Source organism: Dermochelys coriacea, chromosome 24 (genome assembly GCF_009764565.3).
Source record: "Dermochelys coriacea isolate rDerCor1 chromosome 24, rDerCor1.pri.v4, whole genome shotgun sequence".
NCBI classification, from domain to species: Eukaryota; Metazoa; Chordata; order Testudines; family Dermochelyidae; genus Dermochelys; species Dermochelys coriacea.
In genome coordinates this window covers 9321371-9338688 of record NC_050091.1, presented here as the reverse complement: position 1 = coordinate 9338688, position 17318 = coordinate 9321371, and the positions used below count along the sequence as shown (strand labels likewise).

At 52.6% G+C, this 17318-nt stretch overlaps 1 pseudogene; it reads left to right on the top strand.

Moving 5' to 3' along the window:
* On the top strand, nt 1-17155 carry LOC119848054 (annotated as a pseudogene).
* Nucleotides 17156-17318: the final 163 nt, after the last annotated feature.

Genomic DNA, 17318 nt, shown 5'->3' with positions numbered 1-17318 from the left:
ATGGCCCCGAGGGAGAGGATCAGACCCTGCAGCCACCCCATCGCCCCCGCCAGCCTGTGGGTTCTCCACTGCTACCTGTCAGGTACCCTGGGGGGGCCAGGCTGGGGGCACAAGGGGAGTCACCCAGAGGGAGTGAGAGAACATGGAAAAGAACAAAAGGGGAACCAGATGGGACAAGGGAGAGGGGACAATTCCTCCCCTGGCCTGGATGGTGACTCCACACATTCACCTCCTGCCCCTTCTGGGCCCAATCACTACTCAGGTCAAAGCCCCTGCAGACTGCGATCAGCGGGGTGAGCAGGGCAACCGGGGGGGCTGGACAGAAGAGGTTTTGCCCAGCGGTTGGCGGTGGGGGGGGTCCGTCTCGGGGGCTGGGCGCCGGGAAAAGAAATGGAATGGAAGTCCTAGAGCTAGGTGCCAATCCCAGATCTTTCAAACCCCCTCCCCCTTGCCCACAGCCAGGGATCCCTGCAGCACCATGCAAAGAGCTCTGTCTCTTCCCCTCGGCCCCCTGGTGCGAGAGAGCTCTGGGTTAATGCTTTCAAGGGGCATGAGCAAAGGTGTTGCAGGTGAGCAGTGGGTGGCACAGGGTGCCCCGGTGAGGGCAGAGAGGTGAGACCTCTGGGAACTGCTGCCTGACACGCAATGGCATCCTGGATGCCAGTGCCAAGTGGAAATAATACATGGTGAGGGGTTGGTTATGCCCAGCTGGCCCAGAGATTAGGGCACCAGGCTAGAGCCTAGGAGACCTGGGTGCTAGTCCCTGCTTTGCCACAGACTCTTTGTGTGACCTGGGGTAAGTTGCTTAGCTTCCCTTGCCTCAGTTTTCCCTGTGTGCAATGGGGATAGTAGCCCTGCCACATGGAGGCATGGGAAGATAAATACATTACAGAAGGTGCGGTGCTCAGACATTGCGGTGATAGGGGCCAGATAAGGTCCATAGATAAAAGTGCCACTGGGTGCGTCTACACTGCTAAGAAACCCCCTGTCGCTGCGTTTCAGAGCCAGGGTCAATGGACTCGGGCTTGCAGGGCTCCGGCTGTGGGGATGAAAACAGCAGTGGGGACAGACATTCCCACTCGGCCTGGAGCCGAGGCTTCCAGACTCTCCCCACTCACTGGGTTCCAAAGCCCAGGATGCAGCCCGAAGGGGATTGTCTGTGCTGCTGATTTTCACCCTGCAAGCCCAAGTCCATTGACCCAGCCTCGGAGGCTCGGCACCATGGGATTTTCTTTGCAGCGTAGACGAACTCCCAGTGTCTGATTTTCTGGGGAATCATTCTCTGGGGGAGCAAAGATCTCGATTGTCCTCAGTTTTCCTGCCTCATTCTCATAATCTGGGCAGTGTGGCACTGTGTCATTTGCACTGTCATTGCACATCCAGGGCCCTCTAATACTTCTCAGAGAGTGCAGCATGTCTATTGATTAGAGCAGCCGCGGGGGAGGGGCTGGGAGTCAGGATTCCTGTGTTCTATTCCCAGATCTGGGAGGGGAGTTACCTAGTGGTTAGAGCTGAGGGGGGGGCTCAGCACCTGGACTCCTGGGTTCTATTTCCAGCACTAGGAGGGGAGTGGATGCTGAGAGCAGGGCAGACTACAAATCTGGACTCCTGGGTTGTATTCTCACCTCTTTCTTACCCCCTTGTGTTAGCGTGGGCAATTCACGTAATCACCATGTGCCTCAGTTTCCCACATATCAGTTACCCCTTCAGCCCTCCAAGTGGCAGATCTGCCATCACTGCCTTGTGTTACCAGGCTAAATCACGGTCCGTCCATCATGCCTGCCTGGCACCTTAGAGCTTCCGCCGTGCAATGGCCTTTTCTAGGCTGAGAGGCTTCTTTGTTCAGGGTTGCTGGCATGGGGAGGGAGAGGGGGTGTTGATGACACCCCCACGGGTGTGTGGCCAGCCACAAACCCATCTCCCAGCAACACGCCAAGGAGCACCAGGGGGCTGGAGACGACCAATGGGCTGGGGAGGGGCGGGAGCCCAGCTGACTGGAAGCCCAGCGGAGTGGTCTTTATGGACACTGGTGGGGAGGGAAGTGTGGACTAGCGGTTAAGGCACAGCCGGGTCACTCAGGATGCCTGGGTTCTAGTTCTGGCTTGTGGGCGAGTCGCTTTCCCTTCTCTGAGTTTCCCCGTCTGTCACATGGGGCCAGCAAGCCTCCCCCTGTGTGCAGCTGTCTGGGAAGCGCTTGGAGATCCTTGGGGCTAAGGGCTCTGGGGCAGCACGGTCTTTCACATGGAGGCCTCTATTGCCCCCACCTGGAATGGACAGGAACCTCTCATGGCGGGAGGGGGCGATCTTTCCAGGCCACCTTTGTGGGCCCAGTGCTGGTGTTTGCTGCACTGTGCTGGGGAGCGGCTGTCTTAGCCAGTGGGCACCTTAGTGAACAGGCCAAGGCCCCTCAGACATGGCATCGCTGCGGCTGCCTGTCCCATGGCCCCTCACACAGCGCTTCCTAATTAGTGCCAATTACCCTGAAGAGTTGTCATCTCCCCCCACCCCTCCATGCCTCCCTTAATTATCTGGCATGGGAATAGAGCAGGCAGATGGTTCCCACTTTGTGCAGTTCCCTGGAGCAAGTGACCACAACAATCCCCTCCCCCCACTGCAGGACAGTGCCCCATTGTTCAGCCCCCCCCATCTCCTGCATCCAGCTGAGATTCCCAGCCTGGAAAGGGTTAAGCGGGCCGGAGCTGGTGTGTGACTGGGCTCCGAATCGCGCCTCCGGCCCCGAAGAGATTAACCCAGCCAAGCTGGGAGGGAGGCAGGACAGGAGATAAATCCATGTTAATTACCGAGTGGGGCTAATTACTATTGATGGTTCATTGGCAAAATGAATTGGCAAAACGTAGTTGCCTGGTGCAAGCCAGACAGACACACGGGCTGCTGCTCCAGACGTATTCCAACTCCTCAGTCCCGAAATCACACCCCAACTCTCTTGTGCGCTGGCTGCCCCTTGTGTGTGGCTTCGGGACAGCCTGGTCGCTCTGGCTTGGGAATCCCCCAGCCAGCCTTGGGCTATTTCGGTTTCCCTGCAATTGGCCCAGCCTCAGCCCTGACTTTCTCTTCCTCATGGTTTCTTCAGCCGCTCCTGGGTTCCCAAGGTTGGAGCAAAGATTCAGCCAGGGTGAAATTCCCCTCGGCAACCAGGGATGGGCCCCATGTGCCGCTAGGCCCCATGTAATGCCCAGCTCTGCCCAGGGGGACCCTGCGCGGGTGCGAGCTGCGTCTCTGGGAAGCTGGGTGGCTAATGTAGGCAAATGGGGAATGGAGCTTTACATGGACCCTTTGTTCCTGGATCGCTTTGACAGTCCTCATGGTAACAAGCACTGGGCTGGCGCAGGCTGGATGCTAGAATTGTTCTGGCCCAGCATGTCCAGGAACCGTTCCCGTGCCCAGCTCTAGACTGTGCCAGCCTCACCCACTGCTTGGGGGTGTCGGGTGCCCTCACGCTGGAGGGTGGAGGCTGTTCCAGCCCCTTTCTGTGGGACCTGGCTGTTTCAGCCACATAGGTCATTAGCCCTGGCGGCCATCATTAGCTGGCGGCCATCTCGGCTCGGGGAGCTTGTCCGGTTTTCACTTCTCTGGCTCTGAATCTTGGACAGCCTCCCAGCTTTCATTGCCAGGATCCTGCCTGCTCATTCCACCCGTTGTGCCTTTTCCAGTGGTGGGCGCAGTGAAGGTGTCGGTGGGCGCTGCCAGCATCCAGGTGACAAGGGGTGGGAACACACTTCTGCCTTGCAACTTCCACACCACGGCCTCTCTGAGTCGCCTTAACATCATCTGGACAGTCACTCCGCTGGTGGAGCCAAACCGCCCCCAGCAGGTTCGTGGAGCGTGGCCCTTTTCCTTCCATTGTTGAAGGGCGGTTAGCTTTGGTATAGTCAGGGATCAAGGCCCCAGTCAGGGATCGGGGCCCTAGGATGTTGAGCACTGACCCTGCCCAGAAAGCTCACAGCCTAGGATGGTGGCCAGACAAAACTAGTGGGAGAAAGCAATGGAAGAGAGGGGGCGTGAAAGCCATGGGTGGGGGGGAAGCAGGGGAGATCAACATACAAGGTCAAATGAACTTGAGATGCCCAGTAAACAGCAACCCCGTTCACTAGCTGCCGTCAAATGGCAGAGTTTTGCAGGCATCGCAGGAGAGAGGAGCTGTTGTGAGTGCACTGTGCAATTTCTCAAAACTCGGACACCATTAACCTGTGCAACTCCTTGCTGCAGGATACTAGTGAGGCTAACAGTTTCACAAGGTGTCAACACACAGGAAGAATAGGAGCAGCTGCAGTCATACTGTCTGGATAGAACAACAAGAGGCAGATTTTGCGGTGGAGCTCGCTAAGGAGTCATGGGGAAGTTCTGCTTCCCTCCCCTGCTCTGCCCTGCCCCCATGGGATACTGCTGTATAGCTGCTTAGGAGCATTGTATGGAGAGGGCAATGAGCCACCTGCCCCTCTCTTACACTGCAGATCACAGCCTGGCCTTGCCTTTCAGGCCACTAACCTAAAGAGTGACTTTAAAAGCAGCCCCCTCTCCCCGTCACGAGGGGGAAGGCAATGCTAGGGCAAAGGTGCTGCCTGGCAGCACCACCCTAGGATGCATCCTTGAACAGACCTCAGTTGGGCTTCCTCCCCAAGGACCATGCCTGTTCCTTTGAGGTAGGCCCAGCCCTGCTCCTGCTGACACTGGGCTTGTCACTAGCCCCTCCGGGTATAAGAACATACAAACGGCCCCTCTGGGTCAGACCAATGGTCCGGCTAGCCCGTATCCTATGTTCTGACAGTGTCTACTGCCAGGTGCTTCAGAGGGAATGAACAGAACAGGGCACTTATCGAGTGAGCCCCAGATCATGGGGTTGTGTCCCTGACCATCTTGGCTAATAGCCATCGATTGGCCTAGCCCTTGGTGGCAGAAGTAGGATTTGACATAGGCACTCCTAGCTCCCAGCCCAATGCTTTGTCCACTGGCCCACACTGCCTCTGTGAGTGCAATGGAAGTGCCCTGTGCTCAATGAGGGAGCAAGGGGAGATGTCTCTGGCTCATGGCTGGGTTCTTTCCTCCCTTCCCCTCTACCCCAGGTCCTGGCCTATGAACAGGGAGAGGTGGTGGAGAGTCTGTCCCACTACACAGGCCGCGTGGGCTTCGCCTTCCCGCCCGCCCAGAGTGCCACCATCTTCCTCAACGAGACTCGCAGCTCGGACAGTGGGACGTACCAGTGCAGCGTCATGAACCCACCCGACAGGGACACGCCCAACATCGGGGTCATCCAGCTCACTGTGCTTGGTACGTCCCATCCTCATGGGGAAGACGCCTCGCCCCCCCAGCATCCCTGCCTTTACACTGTCTATTGGGTGCTTGTCTCAATATGTCGGGGTGTGTGTGTGTGTGTGTGTGTGTCCAAGTGCATTCAGGTCTTGGGGTGTATCCGTCTGTCTCTGTGTGTAGCTCTTGGTGTGTGTGTCTGAGTGTGTATGTGTGTGAGTCTTGGGGGCGCGGTTGTGTGAGTGGGTCTGCCTGAGTGTGTGCAGATCTTGGTATGTGTGTATCTGTATGTCTGTGCAGGAGGGGTGGCCCTAGACTAGCTGCCAGCAAATGGTGCCCCCAAACCCCAAGGGCAGATCTAGGCTGAGGTTTTTGGTAAACTGGGAAACATTTTGCTCCTTTTTTCCTTTTAATGTTTTTTAAGCATTTTTTTTTTAAACAGAGGCTTAATTATTCAGTTTGTCCATCCATCCCTCTGTCCAACTAATGTTTCTGAGATCAGATAAAATAGAGACAAGAACTTTTCGGAATAGATTTCTACACAGCAGCTAGAAGATATTTCAGTCCGATTTCAAATAAAAATGCATTAAAAATGTTAATTTATTATTACAAATCCAAAATCATCCATTACGCTATCCTGCTTTAACTGCCATTACCACCACATCCATTATAGAAAGAAATAAGAAAATATTTACAAAACACTCCAAATAAAAAACACTCTATGCTCTTAAAACATGACTTTTCTTGCTTTAAGTTTTGAAAATTCAGTCACTAGTTCTTTTAGATCCAGTTTTCCCGCTATTTCATGCTCTATTGACATGGTGGCAAGTCCAACAAGTCTCTCTCGCACCATTGTTGAACGCAGAGATGGTTTTATCAATTTTAACTTTGAGAAACTATGTTCCCCACTAGCTATGGAAACTGGCAAAGTTAAAAGAATGTGCAGAGCTATAAAAATAGTTGGAAAACTATCTGTGAGTTTATTTTCATAAACAAACTTCAGGAGTGGAATGTTTCTTAAGTCGTCTTGAAAAAGCCTGAAGCTGATTACACAAATCTGTAGCATCAATGTCTTTTGAATTTTCCTGAGTCAATGCCGACACCAGTTTTATACAAAATTCTCTTATCGGTTTTGCTGTTTTCTTTTGCAAGCTGTGGATATCATATAGAAAGCCAAATAGTAACTCTAGCTGCAGCATCTGTTGAAATCTTTCATTAACTGATTTCAGAGAAGCAGCCGTGTTAGTCTGTATTCGCAAAAAGAAAAGGAGTACTTGTGGCACCTTAGAGACTAACAAATTTATTAGCGCATAAGCTTTCGGGCATCCGATGAAGTGAGCTGTAGCTCACGAAAGCTTATGCTCTAATAAATTTGTTAATCTCTAAGGTGCCACAAGTACTCCTTTTCTTTTCATTAACTGAGTGAATAGCAGTATCAAGGACTGCGAAGTAGAAACTCACTTTGAATCTTTGTTTCGGGTTCTGAATGGGTGTGTCTCGTCTTTCATACCGAAACTGCTGTTTCTTTTGCCGAATGCAAACTGGCTCTGGTTCAAATTCTGTCAGAAAGTCTATTTCTTCAGCAAGCTCGAGAGAATCTACCAGTGTTCTTTTGAACCCTTCATCACTTCTGAATTCCTCCAGAATATTTTTAGTTTGCTGCAGTTTTTGAATAGCAGAATGTATGTTCAAGTTCTTTTCCTGAAGCTGCTTACTAGTGAGGTTAATCTTGAAAAGGATATTATACCACAAAATGAGTGAAGTCACAAATTTGAACTTGAAAAGGCCATTTGCAAGAGCTTCTGCATCTGAATGTGCCGTATTGCCAGATGATCTGGTAAAGGTAGTATCATCAGAAATTTCAACTGGGGCATCATAAATGTTTCCAAGTTCATAGCAAAGAGGCTTCAAAGCATCAATGTGTCTCTCCAATCTTGTCTGACTAAGTGGTTTCACAGTTAGAGAATTCATGTGGCAAGTCAGAATCTCCCAACAACATGCTGAGCCTGAGAAAAACACATAAACACGTTGCATCAGATGAAAGAAACTGCTTGCCTGCAAACAGCATCTAGCAGCATCATTGACAACGAAATTCAGAGAGTGTGTGCTGCAAGGAACGAAAAAGGCCCTAGGATTGATTTCCATCATTCTCCTTTGCACACCTTTGTCTTTACCCTTCACATTACTCCCATTATCATAGCCTTGGCCACGTAAGTTTTCAACAGATAATGACATTTTTTCAAGCTCTTGTAGAATAGTTTGTCATAAATGCTCCAGTCGTCTCCTTCAGTGGTACGAAACCCCAAAAATGTTCCTTTATGAGCACTTCAACATTATCTTCATCTGCAGACTTTTCCATATCCACAGAACAAATGATCATCATCATTTGTTCAACATGACTCACATCTGGTGTACAGTCCAGTATTATTGAAAAGTATTTTGCAGAATGGTCAGCTTCTACAATTTTCTTTTTAATGACATTTGCTAGGATTTGAATCAGTTCATTCTGCTTATTTTTTCCGAAGTAATGAACCTGTGTTTCATGATCAGTTATTTTACGTAGATGCTCCTTCATGACTGGATCAAACAAAGCTAGGTATTCAACAAATTTTAAAATGTTTCCATTACCTGAAGTGTATAATTTTTAATTTCTACTGTGGCCACAAAATGCTAAATTTTGCCCACCGAGAACTCTCACTAAAGCAATCAGACGAGCTAATATTAGTTGCCAATAATCTACTTTTTCCTTGATCACATGTAAATTTTCTTCATCGATGGTTTTTCCTTTTTTCAATCGCCATTCAAGTTCTTTCCAATTTTGAAAACATCCCAAATGTTCTGTACTTCTTTCATGTGAAGAGAGAATTGAAGATATGTTTTCCAGTCCTTCGAACCATTTTCAGTAAATGATGTACCAATTACTTGATTTCTAAACAACTTGCAGCAAAAGCAAAACACAGAGTCCTTCAAAATTGATGAATTTCTTCCCCATTAATGAGTTTCCTCTTGTAATGTTGAGCACAGAGTTTTCTTTTATTTCCATCCTTAGGGAAGGGAAATTCATGAACTTGTTCAGATCCATGTTCCACGAGAATTTGTCGCACACTGTCATCACCTCTGGGCCATGAAGCTGGGTCCCTATACTGTAACTTGTTTGTAACTTTCTCATCCTTTCTTCCTTCTACTTCATTTACTTCAATTTCTGCATGTGTCTCTGAAGGTGAATGAATTTTCTCCACTTCCATATCAGTCTGATCTGTGAGCTGCCTTCATCTAGAAGTAAGTTTCCATCATCTTGAGTTACTAAACTGCTTTTTTGTGGATGTGAGCTACCTTCATCTTGAAGTAATATACCTGCATCTTGATGTTCCAAACTGCTTCCATGCGGATGTGAGCTAACCTCCTCTCCAAGTAAAATTCCTTCATCTGGATGCCATGAACTGCTTCCATCTTTATTTGGATTACAGAGAAGATATTTCAGGAAGGATCCCTGCTGTTTTGTTTGGTCCTTTTCCTTCTCAGCCTTTCGTTTCTGATACTCAGCTCCTGAGGGTTTTCTTTTTCCTCTTTCTGCCATGGGGCATTTGAATATTGTTATGTACTGTGCTCCCGACTGCAAGCATTGTAGGGTTAAGGATGGCTGACATACCACTTGGCTGACGATTTAAACCACATTGCAGCCATCCCAACACGTCTTTTCACTGCTTAAAGGGTCACTGATTAGTAACACACACTCACTTACCTATTAAACCAGTTAGTTACAACGTTTATATGGAAACAAAATGACCTTTTTCGACGTTATAAATGCAAAAATGACCTTATTCGACACCGGTTGTTTGGAAAGTAATCCCCTTCCTCACGGTTACCCGCTTGGAGTATCACTTTCGTAGTCTATTAAGCTTTAACGCTGTTACTTTTCTTTTATGGACCTTATTTATTACGTGTGAACCAGTTATAACAAAGAAAAGTTCATAATTGTACAGCCCGATAATAACGCTAAGATTTAATAATGCTTAAAGATACTCACATTTTGGATTTATAATGCTGAAAGACGTTATTATTTATTCTTTGGGACCAAGAAACACAATTTTCCACAGTATTTGCTCGATTCTTAACCATCTACCTGTGACGTGTTAAAATGACCGTTTGACATGTATCAACTTGCGAGATCTCTGCTCTACATGAATTTCTGACTATGCAACCTTGATGTATATTCGAGTTAGGTATCACTAGCATTGCAGCTCTTGCCACTGGTGGATATGTCTAATTATGCCTGAATTAATGCTTATCAAAATTGTGGAGTGGGTCATCTTGAAAAAAAATTCACTAAAATATTATTTATTTTTGCAGTAAATAAAAGATTTGACATACTAATAAATGATCAGAAATGTAGAGAAATAAATTATCATTCCTATTCCCTCCATACATGCACAGGAATAGAAATAATGACGTCTTCATTATTTTATTTTTTTTTCATCTTTTTCATTTTGTTTTCTTTTTTTTTTTTTACTTTTTTCCTCGAACTTGGTGCCCCATTTAACCTGGCACCCTAGGCGACTGCCTAGTTCACCTATATGGATGGGCCACCCCTGCTGTGTAGGTTGGAGGTGTGTATCTGTCTGAGTCTTGTGGTGTGTGTGTCTGAGTGGTGTGTGTGGGGGGGGGAGTTGGAGTGTGTGTGTGTCCCAGTGTGGCTGGGAGTGAGTGCTAGTGTGTGTGTGTGTGTGTGTGCACCTATCTCAGTGGGTGCATGTGCCTGTGTTTGTGCCTCAGCGTGTGTGCACACATCTGAGCAGCTGTCTGGGTGTGTGTTGTGTGCACACTTTGTTGGTGCCTCTGTGTTACTATCTGTGTTAGCATGAGATTTAGTGTGAAGTGTACACATGGGAGTAAGGTCTGTGTGTGAGCATGTAGCGGTGTGTGTAGTGCCTTGGTCTAACTGCTGTGTGTGTATCTGTACCATGAGGGTGTTGTCTAGGTATTGAGTATATATATATGCATGTGTGTGGGAGTGTATGCACATTGTGTGTGTTCATTTGCACTGAGTGTGTGCCCCGTGCAGTGTGTGTGTGTGTAAGAGAGAGAGTGTATGTGCACTGTGTGCCCTGTGCAGTATGTGTGTAAGAGAGTGCATGTGCACTGAGTGTGTGCCCTGTGTTGTGTGTGTGTGTTAGAGAGTGCATATGCAGTTTGTGTGTGTGTGTGAGAGAGAGAGAGTGTGCATGTGCACTGACTGTGTTCACTGTGCAGTGTGTGTGTGTTAGAGTGCATGTGCACTGAGCTGTGTGCGTGTGCGTGTGGCTCTTGGTCTCTAGTGGCTCTTGGTTTCTAGCTGGGCCAACCCATCCCGCAGCTCTCTAACTGAGTGCTAACAACCCCCAGTGCCTGGGCTCTCAGCAGGACCGGCTCTAGGCACCGGCAAAGCAAGCACGGCACATTTCCAGGGGCGGCATTCCGGCCACCCTTTTTGGGGGGGGCAGTTGCACTCTTGGAGCTGCGCCATTTAGACGGGGCGAGGGCACTGCACCCCCGGCCGCAGCGGGAAGCCCCAGCCCCAGGATGCTGAGCTGCCAGGGCCCAGCCACTACCTGGGGAGGAGAGGGCAAGTCCTGCCGGGGAGCCGGGGCTACACTGCCTTGTGCCACCCCTTATATCGGGGCTTCTCTATGCGGCCGGGCAAGGGAGGGGGGAAAGCCCCTGCTGGCGCTGGGAGAAGGTGACATCACTCCCTCTGCTTCCAGTGCCACCTGCAAGCCCCAGCCCCACCTGAGCTTGGGGCGGCAAAAACCTAGAGCCGGCCCTGGCTCTCAGTAGCTGCTGTGGGCACTGGGCAGCCTAAGGGCCCTGGAGGGATGGGGGTGGGGGGAGAGACTGTCCTGTCCACAGCAGGTTCCCGTGACTGGATGCTGGTCTGTGTCCTCACAGTGCCCCCCTCCAGCCCTGAGTGCTCCAGCGAGGGGAGTGGGGAGGAAGGGGGGGACATCCGTCTGTCCTGTGCTGTGCGGGAAGGCGTGCCTGCCCCCACCTTCAGCTGGGAGAAGATCCCCCCCGACAAGCAGCCCCTGGTGATGAGCTACACAGGTACTGGGAACAGTGTGGTTGGGGGGATGGGGTGGGGGAGGGGTGCAGCATGGAGTGGGGCCTGGGTCTTAATATCAGGGACCCACCCCTGAGCGTGTGAGCCCCACATGTACCTGTACCATGGGTCGCATGCCACAGTGCCTACGTCGTGCACACAGGGCAATGTGGCATGCACCGTGTAGCACCTGCCACATGACATGCAGAGTGTGCCAGATGCCATGTGACGGGCATCTTATGGCAGAAGAAGCCAGTGGGGAGTGGGAGGGGGGTGTCTAGTGCCTGGACCCACAGAGAGGAGAAGAGTTTTGTCCCACCACCAGCTGGGCAGCTGTCCCCTTTAGCCCATGTCCTTGGCCCCCAAGGAGCTGGGTTCTATCCCCGGCTCCCCAGCTGACGCTCTCTCGTTTGTCCCTCGCTCTCCGGCTGGTGGGGCAGAGGCGCGCCGGGCCCTGCTGACCCTGCAGAACCTGACGGCTGCCACCTCGGGCCTGTACCGCTGCACGGCCGCCAACGCGCTGGGCTCCAGCTCCTGCGCCCTCCAGCTGCGCGTGCGCCTGGGTGAGTCAAGGCCGGCGGAGAGGGGAGTGGATCCCACTCATCAAACGCTGGGCACAGATTGGACACTCAGCAGTGCCGGTGCCCAGTTGGAGAGCTTGACCCAAATGAGCCCTCTGATTGGCTACCCGGACACCAGACTGGTCCCAGCTGTGAAGCCAGCCCAAATGCTCCGGCCATGGCTTGAGGCAGAGCATGTCCCGCTGGAGACAGCTGCCCACAGTACCCCACCCCGTCCCTGGCATAGGGCCCTTCTCTGGTTCACTAAACCTGGGTCGTATCGGAGCAGCTTGCATTTGGGGCTGAAGCTCCAAAAGGGGAGATGCTCACACCCAAAGCCAGCATCTCTGTGCCTCTAAATCCCTGTGGCTAACGGCCAGGCCTGGTGGGAAAGGATCCGTGGGAAGGTTTCTCTGTTAGAAAGGGCTGATTTGTTGACAGCGAAATGCGTCAATTTTGATTCTATTTCGTTCAGGGATATGAAACGATGCAATGTGGAGATGGCCAAGGCTCTCCAGGTTGGCCCTTTCTGGATGGGAATGTCTCAACTTTTCATTTCGAAACCACATTCCGTTTCAGGATTTCTTTCCTTGTACAGTAGTAGGGGGAAAAGGAAACCTTTTTAAATAACAAAATTGGAAGGAAACATTTTGATCAACCCAACGGCGTCTTTGTTCCGTAATTTTATTGCCTGGGAAATGTTGAAATTTTCGTTCTGCACTGGAAATTTTTTTCCAAACTTGCGGAAAATCCGATTCCCGCCCATCTCTGCTGACAAATCCAGCACTGGGGCCGTCTGCTTTGGCCGGTCCAGCTCCTCTGCACCCCCTGCTACCGCGATCCGCCTTCCCTGCCACCCGATCATCTGGGCAGCAATTGGCCACCGAGCCACTGGTAACCTCCTGTTGGTGTATTTCAGCCCCACAGGGCACGCTGGGCATCGTGGCAGGCATCACCGTCACCCTGACCATGGGGCTGGTGCTGCTGGCTCTCCTAGCCCTGGTGCTCTGGTTGCACCACCAGAGTGTGCGGAAGTGGCCGGAGGAGGAAGTGGGGGATTCGTACAATGAGATCAGGTGAGCTCAAAGGGTGGGTGGGGGGAATGAGGATGAGAGGAGGGGTGAAAAGAAGGAAAGAGGAAAGCAGATCAAAGCAGGGGGGAGGGGGAGGCGTGAGCTCCACTCCAACCGGGGCACGTAGCTGCTTGAACTCCAGGGGTTCAGAGGTCTTGGAAAAGGGCGGGGGCAATACGGATGCTCTTCAAGAGACAAGGGATTAGACTGAGCCCCGCTACGGCTCCTCTTCAGTGCCAGCCGGGTTGGGGGTGCTTCCCCTTGCACCTCATCTATTACGATGGCAGCTGTGCACTGCTCCAGATATGGCTGCGTTTCAGTGCTGGGTAAAGTGATTCTTGATGTAGGGCCTAAGTCACATTTACACAAGGGCCCCTACACCCCACTCTAGCATCATAAAAAGGCCCCCGTTACCCTGAGTAAATGAGAATTGGGCCCCTAGGGGGACAGTCTCAGAAGAGCTCAGAAACGCTGGGGGCTGAGCTCTTGAAAGTCTGGCTCCACTGTGGTTGTAACATCCTTTAGCTCCGTGCAGGAGGCAGTAGCAATAGGTTCAGAGTGCTGGAGCCGTATCAGCTACCTGGAGGGATTGAAAATCACACGTCAGGCTCCAAAAATCCCGAGATTGTCTGAAAAAAACCATGCGATTTTATAACAAATGTGTGGTTCTTTTCCTCCTGATTCCTGAGCCGTTAAAGGGCACATTTCCCGGCTTTTCCTTGAAACCAGCCCTTTTTGTAAAACAAAAGGCCAGAGTGTCCCGACCACAGGACTTCCAGGGAAACACCAAAGAGCTGAGAGTCCTTTCCACGCTCAGTCTGTGTATTACCATGGACAGCGAAAAAGAAATAGCATCAGAGCCTCTGTTCTGTCCTTCCCTGCTGGGAGTGCCTGGGAGAGTCGGTCATTTGGATTTTCATTTAAACAACAGCCTGGCAGCTAGGCAGTAGTCCAGGAAGGAGCCTGCTCTGGGAAGCCAGGACTTCTGGGTTCCCACCGGCTAGTGCAGGGGTTCTCACAACACACTTCTTGGTGGCTTCAGAGTGTGGCCACCAACCCTTGCTGGTGGCTGCTCTGACAAACCGTCTCTCTGTCCCTGCCTCCCACGGCCCTTCAGCGAGAGCTGGCCCCAGGGAAGATGAGCCCCAGGGTTTCCATGCCCCGGCCAGACGGGAGCGGGGAAGCTTCCCAGGGGAACGCCCTGGCGACCGAACACCGCAGCCACCTCCACTGCCAAGTGCTGCCTCCAGCACCGTGCACACTGGTCCCACATGTCTCCAGAGGTGCTGCCTGGAGCCCCCCCCAGGAGTTGTGTGGTGCACGGTGCCAGTCCCTGCCACCTGCCCTTGGTAACAGCTCTTCCGGAGCAACCGCTGGGGGCTGCAGGGAAGGGCTTTGCTCCCCGTCAATCTCCACCCATGCTTTGGAGGCTGTCGTGGCTGCAAAAATCTCCACTGGTGGCCGCATTTGAGAAACGCTGAGCTAGTGACTCTGGGCAAGTCAGTTTCCCCACCTTTTGCCTCAGTTTCCCCTTCAGTACAACGGGTGTGATAATCCTGTCCCAGTGGCCTGTCCTGCTATGGAGTGTGTCTGTGAAGGGCTGTTGGTTGGCCAGTGTGCATACTTGTGAATACACGCACACACAAACACACTGTGATTACACCTCAAGGTGGGAGAGCTCCCCAGGTGGAATCTCTGGGGCAAAACCAGCTTTTATCCAGTGTTTAAAGTTTTTTGCTGCCTCTCCCCCCTTCTGTGGAAGGCTGGACAGGATCAGCCTGGCTCTGGGATTTCAGTGTGTTGCCTGACTTGGTGCTGAACTGTTTGCAAAGTGGCCTGGATGAGAAATGCATTAGGGACAGGAATAACAAATAGCAAACGGGGGTAAAGCAAACGATACGGGCTGGATGCAGGATTCCGGGAGGCGGGGGGAGCGTGTCTCCGGCCTGTACCATGCAGGAGGTCAGACGAGATGGTCAGAATTGGGCCTTTTCTGGCCTTAACATCTATGGCTCAGTTACCTCCCTGCTGCTGTTTGCAGCCTCTGCCCTGTGGCGCCAAGTGAACCTCATGACATGTTTTTCTTAAAGCCCCAGCAGCCGGAGTCCTATGATTTTAGGGGACACTGCTCAGCTTTCATTGGGGCAAAAAAGTAAATTTCTGGCCTTTACAATTGTGGAGAAAAGCTGGAAAATGTGACCCTGAATGGCTGAAAATCTACAAACAAAACCTGATACAGATGATTTTAAAAAAATATTTTATTATTATCGTTACTTATTAGGTGTATTCTGGTAGCACTTGGGATCCCCAGTCCTGGACCAGGCCCCCTTGATGTCAGGTGCTGTACAAACACAAAACAAAAATACGGCCCTCTTCCCCAAGGAGCTTCTAATCTGCAGGGGGCAGGGTGGGGTGTTAATTAGGGGTGCTCTCCCCTTGCAAGCAGTGATGACCCCAGTACTGTGCTAGGGGAGTGAGGTTGGGGGGTTCAAGGAGTGTGGGGTACAAAGTATAAGCCAAGAGCTAAAAGCTAGCGCCCACCAGACCGATGGGGGCATATGACACCGGTCAGCACACCAGATCGTCCTTTCCACCCAGCAGCAGGCCAGCTGGGGACAAGTGTTTTGTGGAGGGCTTTGGAGGTGACCGATGAGGGTGCTTCTTGGGTGTTTAAAGGGAGCGTCCCCCATGTGAACTGGGCAGGAGGGGAGTGAGCACAAAGGGGCTTGCTTGAGAAATCTCACTGTTTTGAAGGAGCTGTGACTTTTTTGGGGGGAGGGGGATGTGATTTTGGCACACGTGGGGGGTGCCAACACTGCTGATTCAGGGATCGCTGCGGGAGGTGCTCTGGCTGCTGTGAGCCAGGACTCGGATGGCGTCACGCTGGGGCTGTCTAGCCTTGGCAGCATGACTCTGAAGCGAAGGAGGGGCAAGGTGCTGCACAGGGCGCTGCCCGGCGGCGAGCGATTCTCATCCATGCGCCTCCAGGAGCTTACCCCCAGCAAATCCCTGACTTACTCCTTGAAAGACATGCCCCCATAATAGAGCTGGGGGAGGGACGTCCAGTGATGACAGCCTATCCAGGGCAGGGGGTGATGGTCAGTCCAGGTTTGATTAGCAGGGCAGATGGCGTTTAACAGGCCACAACACTGCACAGCTGTTTAGGCCAGGAAGTGAGGCAGATGTGTCCAGGACGCTGAAAAGCAGCAGGAATTCGGGCACAGCGCCCGCACTGAACCCCATACAGCACAGCACCTGCACCCTCAGGACAGTGCCCCCTACTGAGCCCCACCTGCCCCAGAACAGCACCCCTCACCCTGCCCCTTACAGCACAGCGCCTGCCCCCCGCCCCCCACTAGCCCTTGTTTTCCCTTCCCAATCACTGGGCCCCGCTGGTTATACGCTGCCGTCATGCCCCGGGCAGAGGCTGATGCTGCTGTGCACAATGTCTCCCCAGAGTCGACAGCCTCTCACCGGGGCATCTGCTTGTGGCCAAGACCCTCTCCAGTGGGATCCCCATGGCCAACCAGGCTGCAAAGCCCCTCTGGATCTTCACCAGCTCCACCCCCAACACCACCTACGCGAACCGCCAGCGCAAGCTGGGCGAGGGGAATCAGGCAGCGCCGCCCGGGGGCCTGCGACAGCCAGCATGGGCAGTGCCCCGCGGCAGGAGGAGGAGCAGCAGCAGCCACTCCGAGGAGGAGTCCCTGCCAGGCAGCCAGTCGGAGGAGCCAGCCTGGCACCCTTCGTGCCACCGAGAGCCAGCCCCAGCCAAGGCGCTTCCCCCCAAGCACCCTGGATTCCTGGTCTAGGGGTAGCAGGTCCAATGGGCACAGAACTTGCGGGGGGGGGAAGCGATGCCTGCAGCCAGATCTCCCTGGGCAGGCACATGCCTCTGTGCACATGCAGCAGACTTGGGCCAAGCTGCTCCCACCTGCCTGGCTCCAGTGGGCGCTCTGGACAGCCCCACCCTGCCATCAACCCTCCCCCCCCCCCCGCAAGCCAGCCCTGTGCCTCTCGGCACTCAGCCCCCCAGGCCCTTTCCCTTGGGCAAAGTTCCCAAGCTGCATAGCCCCACTCTGGGGAGACAGCTGGCCAGCCCAGGGGCCAGTCAGGTGGCAGCCCTGGAGGTCTCTGCCTAGCACCCAGGTCACATACAGGCTGGGCAGAGGCAGGATTAGCTTCCCTGTGCTACCCCCCGCACGGCTTCAGGAGTCCCCCGCATCTGGCCAGGCTAGTGCCCCTCCGCAAAGCCTGCTGCCGATGCCAGATCGGATGGAAACAGTGACCTCGCCTGGCCTGCACCGTGGCATCCTTGCCTGGCCCCTGGGTCAGTGCCCTGGC